General features: G+C 46.5%; 1 pseudogene across 1 annotated transcript in view; it reads right to left on the reverse strand.

The window, feature by feature from the left end:
- The window catches only part of LOC122564145 (microtubule-associated protein RP/EB family member 1 pseudogene), a 70,455-nt pseudogene that overhangs the window by 19,896 nt on the left and 41,636 nt on the right, over window positions 1-8,923 (reverse strand). The gene's annotated exons all lie outside the window — the stretch shown is intronic.

Consider the following 8,923-nt stretch of genomic DNA (forward strand, 5'->3'; position numbering starts at 1 on the left):
GCACACCAGATCCCTCTGCATATCAATATTTCTAAGTGTTCTGCCATTCACCGTATAATTTCCACCTGTACTTGAGCTCCAAAATTCATCACTCACATTTGCCTGGATTAAATGTCATCTGCCATTTTTCTGCCCATTTCCTCCAACTCATCTATATCCTGTTGTATCCTCTGACAATCCTCCACACTATTTGCAATGCCACCAATCTTTGTATTGTCTGCAAAGTTACTAATTAGACCAGCTATGTTTTCCTCCATATGCCTGATCCCTATGGAACACCATTAGTCATAACCCTCCATTCTGAAAAGTATCCTTATACTGCCATGCTCTGTGTCCTAGGACTAAGCCAGTTTTGTATCCATCTTGCCAGCTCACCCTGATACCTGTCGTACCAGTGTGCCATGAGGGACCTTATCAAAAGCTCTGCTGAAGTCCATGTAGACAACATCATCTCCTCAAAAAACGCGATCAAGTTAGTGAGGCATAATCTCCGCCGCACAAAACTATACTATCGCTAATATATCTTGTCCCTGAGAATCTTTTCCAATAATTTCCCTACTACCAACACAAGCCTCACAGACCTGGAATTTCCTTGGTTATCCCTGTTACCCTTCTTAAAGAACAGGACAACATTGGCTAATCTCCAGTCCTCTGCGACTTCACCCGTGGCCAAACAGGAAACAAAGATATTTGTCAATGCTCCAGCAATTTGTTCTCTCGCCTCCCACAATATTCTGGGATAGTTCCCAACAGAACCAAGGGCCCTATCTACCTTAATACATTTTAAGACACACAACACCTCTTCTTTTTTAATAGCAACTTGGTTTAGAAATTCAACACACTCTTCCCCGAGATTATTCTCCACCAATTCATTCTCTCTGATGAATACCAACACAGAGTATGTGTTTAGGACCTCAATCACTTCTCTGGCTCCACACATAGATTCCCTCCTTTGTCCTTGAGTAGGCCAACCCTTTCCCTGGCTACCCTCTTGCTTTTTATATATGTATGAAAAGCCTTAAGATGCTCTTTAATTCTGTTTGCTAATTATCTTTCCTGACCCCTTCTTAGCCCTTTTAACTCCTGGTTTAAGTATTTTTTCCTACTTTTCTCATATACTTCAAGGGCTTCATCAGTTCCCATCCTCCTAGACCTTACATATGCTTCCTTTATCTTTATGAGTAGGGTCATAATATCCCTAGTCATTCAAGGTTCACATAACTTGTCATAACTATTCTTCGTTCTCACAGGAACATGCCACTCCTGAATTCTTATCAACTGCCATTTGAGGTACACCCACGTCTGATGTGGATTTCCCCTCAAACAGCCACTTCAAATCAAAATTCTCCAGTTCCTGCTTAATATTGTTGTAGTTTGCCTTCCTCCAATTTAACACCTTCACCCAAATAGCAGGGATGGTTGTTTAAAAGTGGAAGATGGATAAATGCAAGATATTGCATTTTGGTACAGCATACAGGGGCAGGACTTATACAAGTAATGGTAGGTCTTAGGTAGTGTTGTAGGACAGAGGGATCCAGGATTTCAGGTACATGATTCTTTGACATTTGTGTCACATATAGACGGGAGGTTAAAAAAGCATTTTGCATGCTTGCCTTCATTGCTCAGACCTTTGAGTGTAGGTGTTGGACGTTATGTTGAAGTTGTACATGACATTGGTGAGGCCCCTCTGGATTACTGTGTCCAGTTCTGGTTTCCCTGTTATTGGAAGAATATTATTAAGCTAGAGAGGGTTCAGAAAAGGTATACCAGGATGTTGCTGGTTATGGAAGGTCTAAGTTATAAAGAAAGGCTTGATATGCTTGGACTTTTTTCACTGGAGTGTAGGAGGTTTAGAGGTGACCTTATAGAGGTTTATAAAATCATGAAAGTTAGGGTTAATGGTAGAAGTTATTTGCCTAGGATGGGAGATTTCAAGACCGGGAGAAAATTTTTAAGGTGAGAGGAGAGATATTTACAAAAGACATGAGGGGCTAATGCTTTACACAAAAAGTGGTTCATGTATGGAATAAACTTTCTGAGGAACTGGTGGGTTTTGGGCACAGTTACAACATTTAAAAGACACTTAGATAATAATATGAATAGAAAAGATTTGGAGGGAAGTGGGACAGGAACAGGCAGGTGGATCTAGTTTAGTTTGGCATTATGGTCAGCATGGACTGGTTGGACCGAAGGGTCTGTTTCCATGCTGTATGACTCTGAAACTTTATAAGAAAGAAAAATCAGGCAGAAAATTATGATCCTAATCGACATTATGGAAAATGGCAGAAGACAACTGTAAGTTGTTGAGGTTTAATTACCCTTTGATATTCTCAGCACCTTGAACAATGTAACTATTAGAAGAATGGGATGGATATGGCTTACATACCTGCTAAAGTTGTCGTAGTAGTAACTTATTGTTACATTTATTTATGAAAACACAGTAAAATGTGTAAATTATAAAAATAAATCAATCATATAAAGTTAGGACAAGTTTTATTTATTGTTCCCTCCATAGCCTCTTTATTTCTTGACCCTGCAGCTACCTGACATGAAGAGAGACTAGGTTGGTTAGGACTGTATTCACTATAATTTAGAAAAATGAGGTGGGGCGCTCTCATAGAAACCTATAAAATTCTATCAGGACTGGACAGGATAAAGATGTTCCCGATGACTGGGGAGTCCAGAACCAAGGGTCACAGTTTAAGCATAACAAGGTAGTTCAAAGTTTGTGCGAAGATTAGTAGCTCGGGTGCTCGTTGTTGTGGTTCTGTTCGTCGAGCTGGGAATTTGTGTTGCAGATGTTTCGTCCCCTATCTAGGTGACATCCTCAGTGCTTGGGAGATCCTGTGAAGCGCTTCTGTGATGTTTTCTCCGGCATTTATAGTGATTTGTATCTGCCGCTTCCGGTTGTCAGTTCCAGCTGTCCGCTGCAGTGGCCGGTATATTGGGTCCAGGTCGATGTGCTTGTTGATTGAATCAGTGAATCAAGGTAGGTAGGCCACTTTGGACTGAGATGAGGTGACATTTCTTCGCTCAGAAAGTGGTGAGCTTTCAAATTCTCTGCCACAGAAAGCAGTCAAGGTCAAACCATTGAACGTTTTCAAGAAAGAGTCAGATATCATATTTGGGCTAAAAGGGATCAAAGGATTATGGGGAGAAAGCTAGAAGAGGGGACTGATTCAGCCATGATCACGATGAATGACGTGGCAGGCTCTAAGGGCTAAATGCCAGCTACTGCTCCTGTTTCCCAGGTTCCTATGTTACTGATAAACTTGATGAATCACATCAAGTTCTCCAGCGACAGGAAAAAACTGTTATTTATTGTCACTGCAAATACACAGGAAGCCCAATTGGAACCTGGTTTATTACTGAACAATGGGGTCACTACTCCTGGAGTAAGAAGGCTAGTCCCATCCCACAGCAGACAGTTCCGCAGACTCTTTTCTGCGTCTGCTTTAGTTCTTCCTTTGTTTTTCCTTCTCTCCAGAAGCTTAATCACACACAACTGAACATTTTGTTTTTCCCATCACTCTGGTATTTCTTTCTCTATTAGCAACAACCAGTAAATCACCCGTGTAGCTAATCAGATATTTGCATGCAAAGCCTGTTAAAAGCAATGAAAACCACCAAAGGTTGGTGGATCTTTTCATATCCAGAAGTGCTCATACACACAACTGAACTTTTTTCCCCATCACCAAATCACCATGACTTTGCTTTGAAAGTGGTTATTACTGAAACCACAATTTCTCAGTAATAACCACTGCTAGCAAAAACACCCATGTAGCCAATTGAGTATTTCCAAGCAAAGCCCATTATGGGCAAAGCTAACTAAGGTGGCGGGGGGCAGTATGTAGGGACAGCTGGAAGGAACGATATCCAAATCTAAAGGCATTAATGGATACCGTATTCTCCCCCTCTAAGGACACTTGGACCCAAATGTAACCGTGGACAAGGGGCAGGCAGTCAGTAGAGATGACTTCCTTCAAGGCTCACTGTCTGGAGCTGTTTATAGCCAGCTGCAGGCCCAGGAGCAGACCCATGAGGAGATTCTCCAATCTGCCTGCACTTCTCTACATCAGGTGACCAAAGAATGGGCTGAATTGCAACCAAAAACACATCAAAAGATTTCTCAAATAAGTGAAAAGGAAGTGCCAATGCCCACAACCATATACGTGGTCCATGGACTCAAGAGTACTACAAAATAAGCAGTTGGGATGGGAGTCAGTGAACTGCCAGTTATATGGCACTGCAGTGTGTAACACTCTCCACCTCAGGTCCCCAAGGGAAAGAGGGAGGACTCCCGCATGGAAAGTCCTTCACTGTGGATCCCCACTCTCCGTTGGTAAATAAGCACACCAAGGTGTGTCTGGTTGTGGATGTGAGAGATGAAGTGGATGGTGCAGCAACACCTCTTCATAAGGTGAAAGGACAGTACACATAATAAGATGGCGGCACAGGTTGTGGGGCGGAGGTTCCTGATGGAGGTACAGGATCTTGGGGCTAATGTGAAATTCTGTCAGAGCAGGGGTACACGCAGACAGGATCCCACCGCATACCTGAACATCCTCCAACCCTGGTAAACAATGTTGCATCTGAGCACCGCAGTTTAACAGGCAACGGGTGGAATCTGTAACAAGCTGGACATTTATCTCCACCTTGCTAGCCAATTCCTGAGAAAGTGAGGATTGAATATGCTGGAGATCAGAGTCGACTCTCGCAACGTCGACTCTCCTGCTCCTCGTATGCTGCCTGACCATCTGTGCTTTTCCAGCGCCACAGTTTTCAATTCCTGCGGGAACACCTAGACTAGGCCTTTATAACCCAGCTCCCAGTTCCGGCTTCCCCTACCCAGCGCATCTCCAAAACTGGTCTCCCGCACAGCCATGGCCCTACCTATCATCAGCCATTCGAACAGGCAATTCCTGAGCAGTGGCTCTTTCACATTAGCTGTTACTTCACCAGGAGGGAAGGCCCAGTGCAAGTCATCCATGTCCCAGGCATTGATCAGATCCTGGTAAAAGACAGGAGCATCTTGAGGTTGACCTGCAAACCCTTGTAGTCAATGAACAAGAGCTGTGTGTCGTACTGAAGCCGCGCACCTGGCAGAAAAAAATGTCGCTATGGCACACCACCTAGCAGGTGGCTCAACGTAAAGGTATCGCTGCAAGGTCTGGAAACAGAAAGTAACCACTTCAGTGTGGAGGCAACTGGTTGCCCTCCTCAATAGGGAGACTCAGAACCTGTGCCACAGCACAGTGCATCTTTGTGTCCCAGAAGAAGTGAACCGTAGTTCTCTGGGTCAAAATGGGGAGGAGATCATAGGAACCAGCTGGTTTATAGCCAGCACTCATGCCCTGTAAGATAGCACTCAGACCAGCCCTGTCCAGTCCTGCCAGAGATCTGGTCACTTTAATCAGACACTCCACAATGATGAACAGACTCCAGGTGATGAACTGTACTCCTAACCTAAATTCTCACAGAGTCCTGAGCAGATCTTCATGATCAATTCTGTCAAATACCTTCTCCTGATCAAGGGACAGGAAGGCACTCAACAGACCAGTCCTCTGAGTCCTTCATCGCAGGAAGCATTCTACCGTCCTGGAGAACTGAGATATTCTAGAATCTGCGTTGTGACTTCCTGCTGTGGTTGATGTGGAGGTCAGCAGTACTGCGTACCTTCTCTTCAGTATGTGGCACTCAACGGCCTCAGGAGCTCCCCAAAGATCGCCCTGCCTTGATGTTGGTCATTTGGGGCCATGCGGGGGGCCAACCAGAAGACCAGCTTGACCGGATTCCAGGGACCCATAGCCAGTTGGAGTCTGTCCCGCTGACTGAGATTTCTCCTCAGGAACTCCCACAATTGCTCACTTGAATCCATATCCTCATTGGAGACTGATTCCACATCATCCCCAGTGCCTTCCACCAAGACCCCTCCCTTCTCTGAGCACGTGTCCTCCCACACCGACTCCTCCCCCATCAAAACAGTTGGGGGTAGTCTGCCAGTTCCAGCCAGCTCTATCCTCCAGTGACACCACACCCAAGATCATTACTGCCAGTGACACTACCTCCAGGATCATTACAGGCAATGATACCAGCCCCAAGATCATTACCGCCAGTGAAACCATCCTTCGGGTCATTACCCTCGACTCTGGCCCTGACTTGGGGCACCTGTGCTGATGTGATAAAGACCTGTCTCAGGATCACCACACTGGGGTGACACAGGCATGGCCACAGGGGCATTTTTGTGCTGGGTTGAGCCAGACAGGACTTTGAGCTTGGGGATAATGCGATTGGCTCTGGAGCGAGGGGACATGTCCTGGAGCCACTCCTCCAGGTACTACAATTTCTGAAGTGCCTTTTTTCCACCCAGACACCCTGCCAGAAGCTGTGGTGACAGCGACCTCTGACTCAGGCCCTGTTTGTAAAGCTCCAGCCATTACCTTCTGGAGGAGGAGGCAGGCATGGTGGAGTGGCGATGGTGGTCTTACATACAGGGCAATTCCTTTGAAAGTGCACCACCTGCTTGTGAAGGTCATACTGCATGCCATCCACTATCTAGGCGTGGTAGGTCACTCCCTGGTGGAGCACAGTGAAGGCTCCTTCTGTCTTCTCCTCCCGGGCCACACTGATGAAGACCTGGCACCAGGAGTAGAAGGTGAAAGTGAGGATTGCAGATGCTGGAGTTCAGAATCAAGATTAGAGTGCTGCTGGAAAAGCACAGCAGGTCAGGCAGCATCCGAGGAGCAGGAAAATTGACATTTCAGGCAAAAGTCCTTAAATCAGGAATGAGGCTAGGAGCCTCCAGGGTGGAGAGATAAATGGGAGGGGTGTGGGGCTGGGGATAAGGTAGCTAAGAGTGCAATATGTTAATGGAGGTGATAGGTCAGAGAGGAGGGTGGAGCGGATAGGTGGGAAGGGAGATTGGTAGATAGAGCCAGTCATGGGGACAGTGCTGAGCTGGAAGGTTGGAACTGGGATAAGGTGGGGGAGGGGAAATGAAGAAACTGGTGAAGTCCACATTAATGCCCTGGGGTTGGAAGGTTCCGAGGTGGAAGATGAGGCATTCTTCCACCAGGCGTCGGGTGGTGAGGGAATGGTGATGGAGAAGGGCCAGGACCTGCATGTCCTTGGCAGAATGGGGGGGGGCAGGGGGAGTTGAAATGTTGGGCCACGGGGCGGTGGGGTTGATTGGTGCGGGTGTCCTGGAGCAGTTCCCTAAAGAGCTCTGCGAAAAGGCATCCAGTCTCCCCATTGTAAAGGAGATTGTATTCGGAGCAACAGATACAATAAATGACATTTGCACTCTAATCTTGATCAGGAGAGGTAGTCATGTCAGAGGCTGCTATCTTTCAATGTGAGCGGGAATGGGTGTTATCCTTGACCTCACCTCCCTCAGCTGCCACGGGTCAGGGGGGAGCACTTTGCTGGCAACATTGGTGATCATCAGCCTCTGTGCCTGATCTCCAAGGGATCCACAGGCAGGGAGATCCCACCCACAGAGAGTCCTTCTCTCTGGCCAGCATCACCGTCTGCTCAGACTGAAGAGAAGAAACGGCTTTCCTGTACATTTGAGCTAGCAACAATGGTTGATGGACCGACAACACCAGCAATTTCTAGGTGCACATAGCTTTTAACCAACATACTCTTTGTCAATAGCCTGAGGGTGATGTGGCCAGAGCTGGCACTGAAGCAGCAGCAGTTACCCTAGTGTAGGTATGCTGGGTTCCGCCAGTGACTCCGATGTTGAGGTCATCATTTTGGAAAATACCACGCCCATCCTTTGTGAAGAGAAAAGAAAGTGTGTCCCAGACAAAGCAACGAGACACAGACAGTTTCGGTCTCTGAGTCCCAGGCAGCAACAGCTATAGAGTTCATGGGCTCCAGACTGCGACAACTACAGTCAGTGTGAGGTCCAGACAGCAACAGCTACAGTATCTATCAGGTCCAGACAGCAACAGCTACAGTATCTATCAGGTACAGACAGCAACAGCTACGGCCTCTGAGAGGTTCAGACAGTCACAGCTACAGTCTGTGTGAGGTCCAGACAGCCACAGCTACAGTCTCCATGAGGTCCATACAGCAATGGCTACAACTCTATCAGGTACAGACAGCAACAGCTACAGTCTTTGTGAGGTCCAGGCAGCAACACCAACCTGGTATGCAGCTGCAGTAGCAACACACCTTTCCAGGCTCCACTCACTGTGTGGTTCTGGACTCCAGGCCCCAACCTCTCCAAGTTCTTCATCCAGGCTGCAGCATACTCGTCCTGGCCCCGCCCCTGTCCCCATCCCTCAGCATGGGCTAGTCCCTTCCCAGGACAGACTGTTCTGCAGACCCATCCCTGAGTCTGCTTTATACAGGGCTCAAGAGATGGCCTGTTACCAAGGGAACATATACTCAATGAGCTGCAGAGGGAGATTAATTAGCAATTCCCCCTGGGCCATGGATTATCACAGATTAGAATGTGGAAAATTGTGAAGTTGGTCACTTTCCCAGGAAGAATATAAGTGGAGCAAAACATAAATGAAGAATGGCTGCCAAATTCCAAGTTGTACAGAGATCTGGTGGATGGGTCACAAAAAGTTAATACTGTGCATATAACCAAGAAGGTTAATGGAATGCTGTCATTATTTGAGAGGGATTAAACATATAGCTGAGGACTTCAGTTACGCTTTAGTTATGCAGAGCATTAGGGAGACCACATCTTGGACACTGTGTCCAGTTTTGGTCTCCTTATTAAGGAAGACTGTAAATGTGGGTTCAGGGGACGTTTATTAGACTGACATCTGGAATGAGTACATTGTTTTCAAAGGATAGTTTGGACAAATTGGGCTTGTTTTCACCAGTGTTTAGAAAAGTGAGTGGTGACTTGAACTGAGTGTATAACGTGCATGTGGAAAGGATGTTCCCTCTTGTGGGTAAG

Source organism: Chiloscyllium plagiosum, unplaced genomic scaffold (genome assembly GCF_037043375.1).
Source record: "Chiloscyllium plagiosum isolate Xiang-an unplaced genomic scaffold, Cpla_swu_hap1 HiC_scaffold_31, whole genome shotgun sequence".
In the NCBI taxonomy this organism is placed as follows: Eukaryota; Metazoa; Chordata; class Chondrichthyes; order Orectolobiformes; family Hemiscylliidae; genus Chiloscyllium; species Chiloscyllium plagiosum.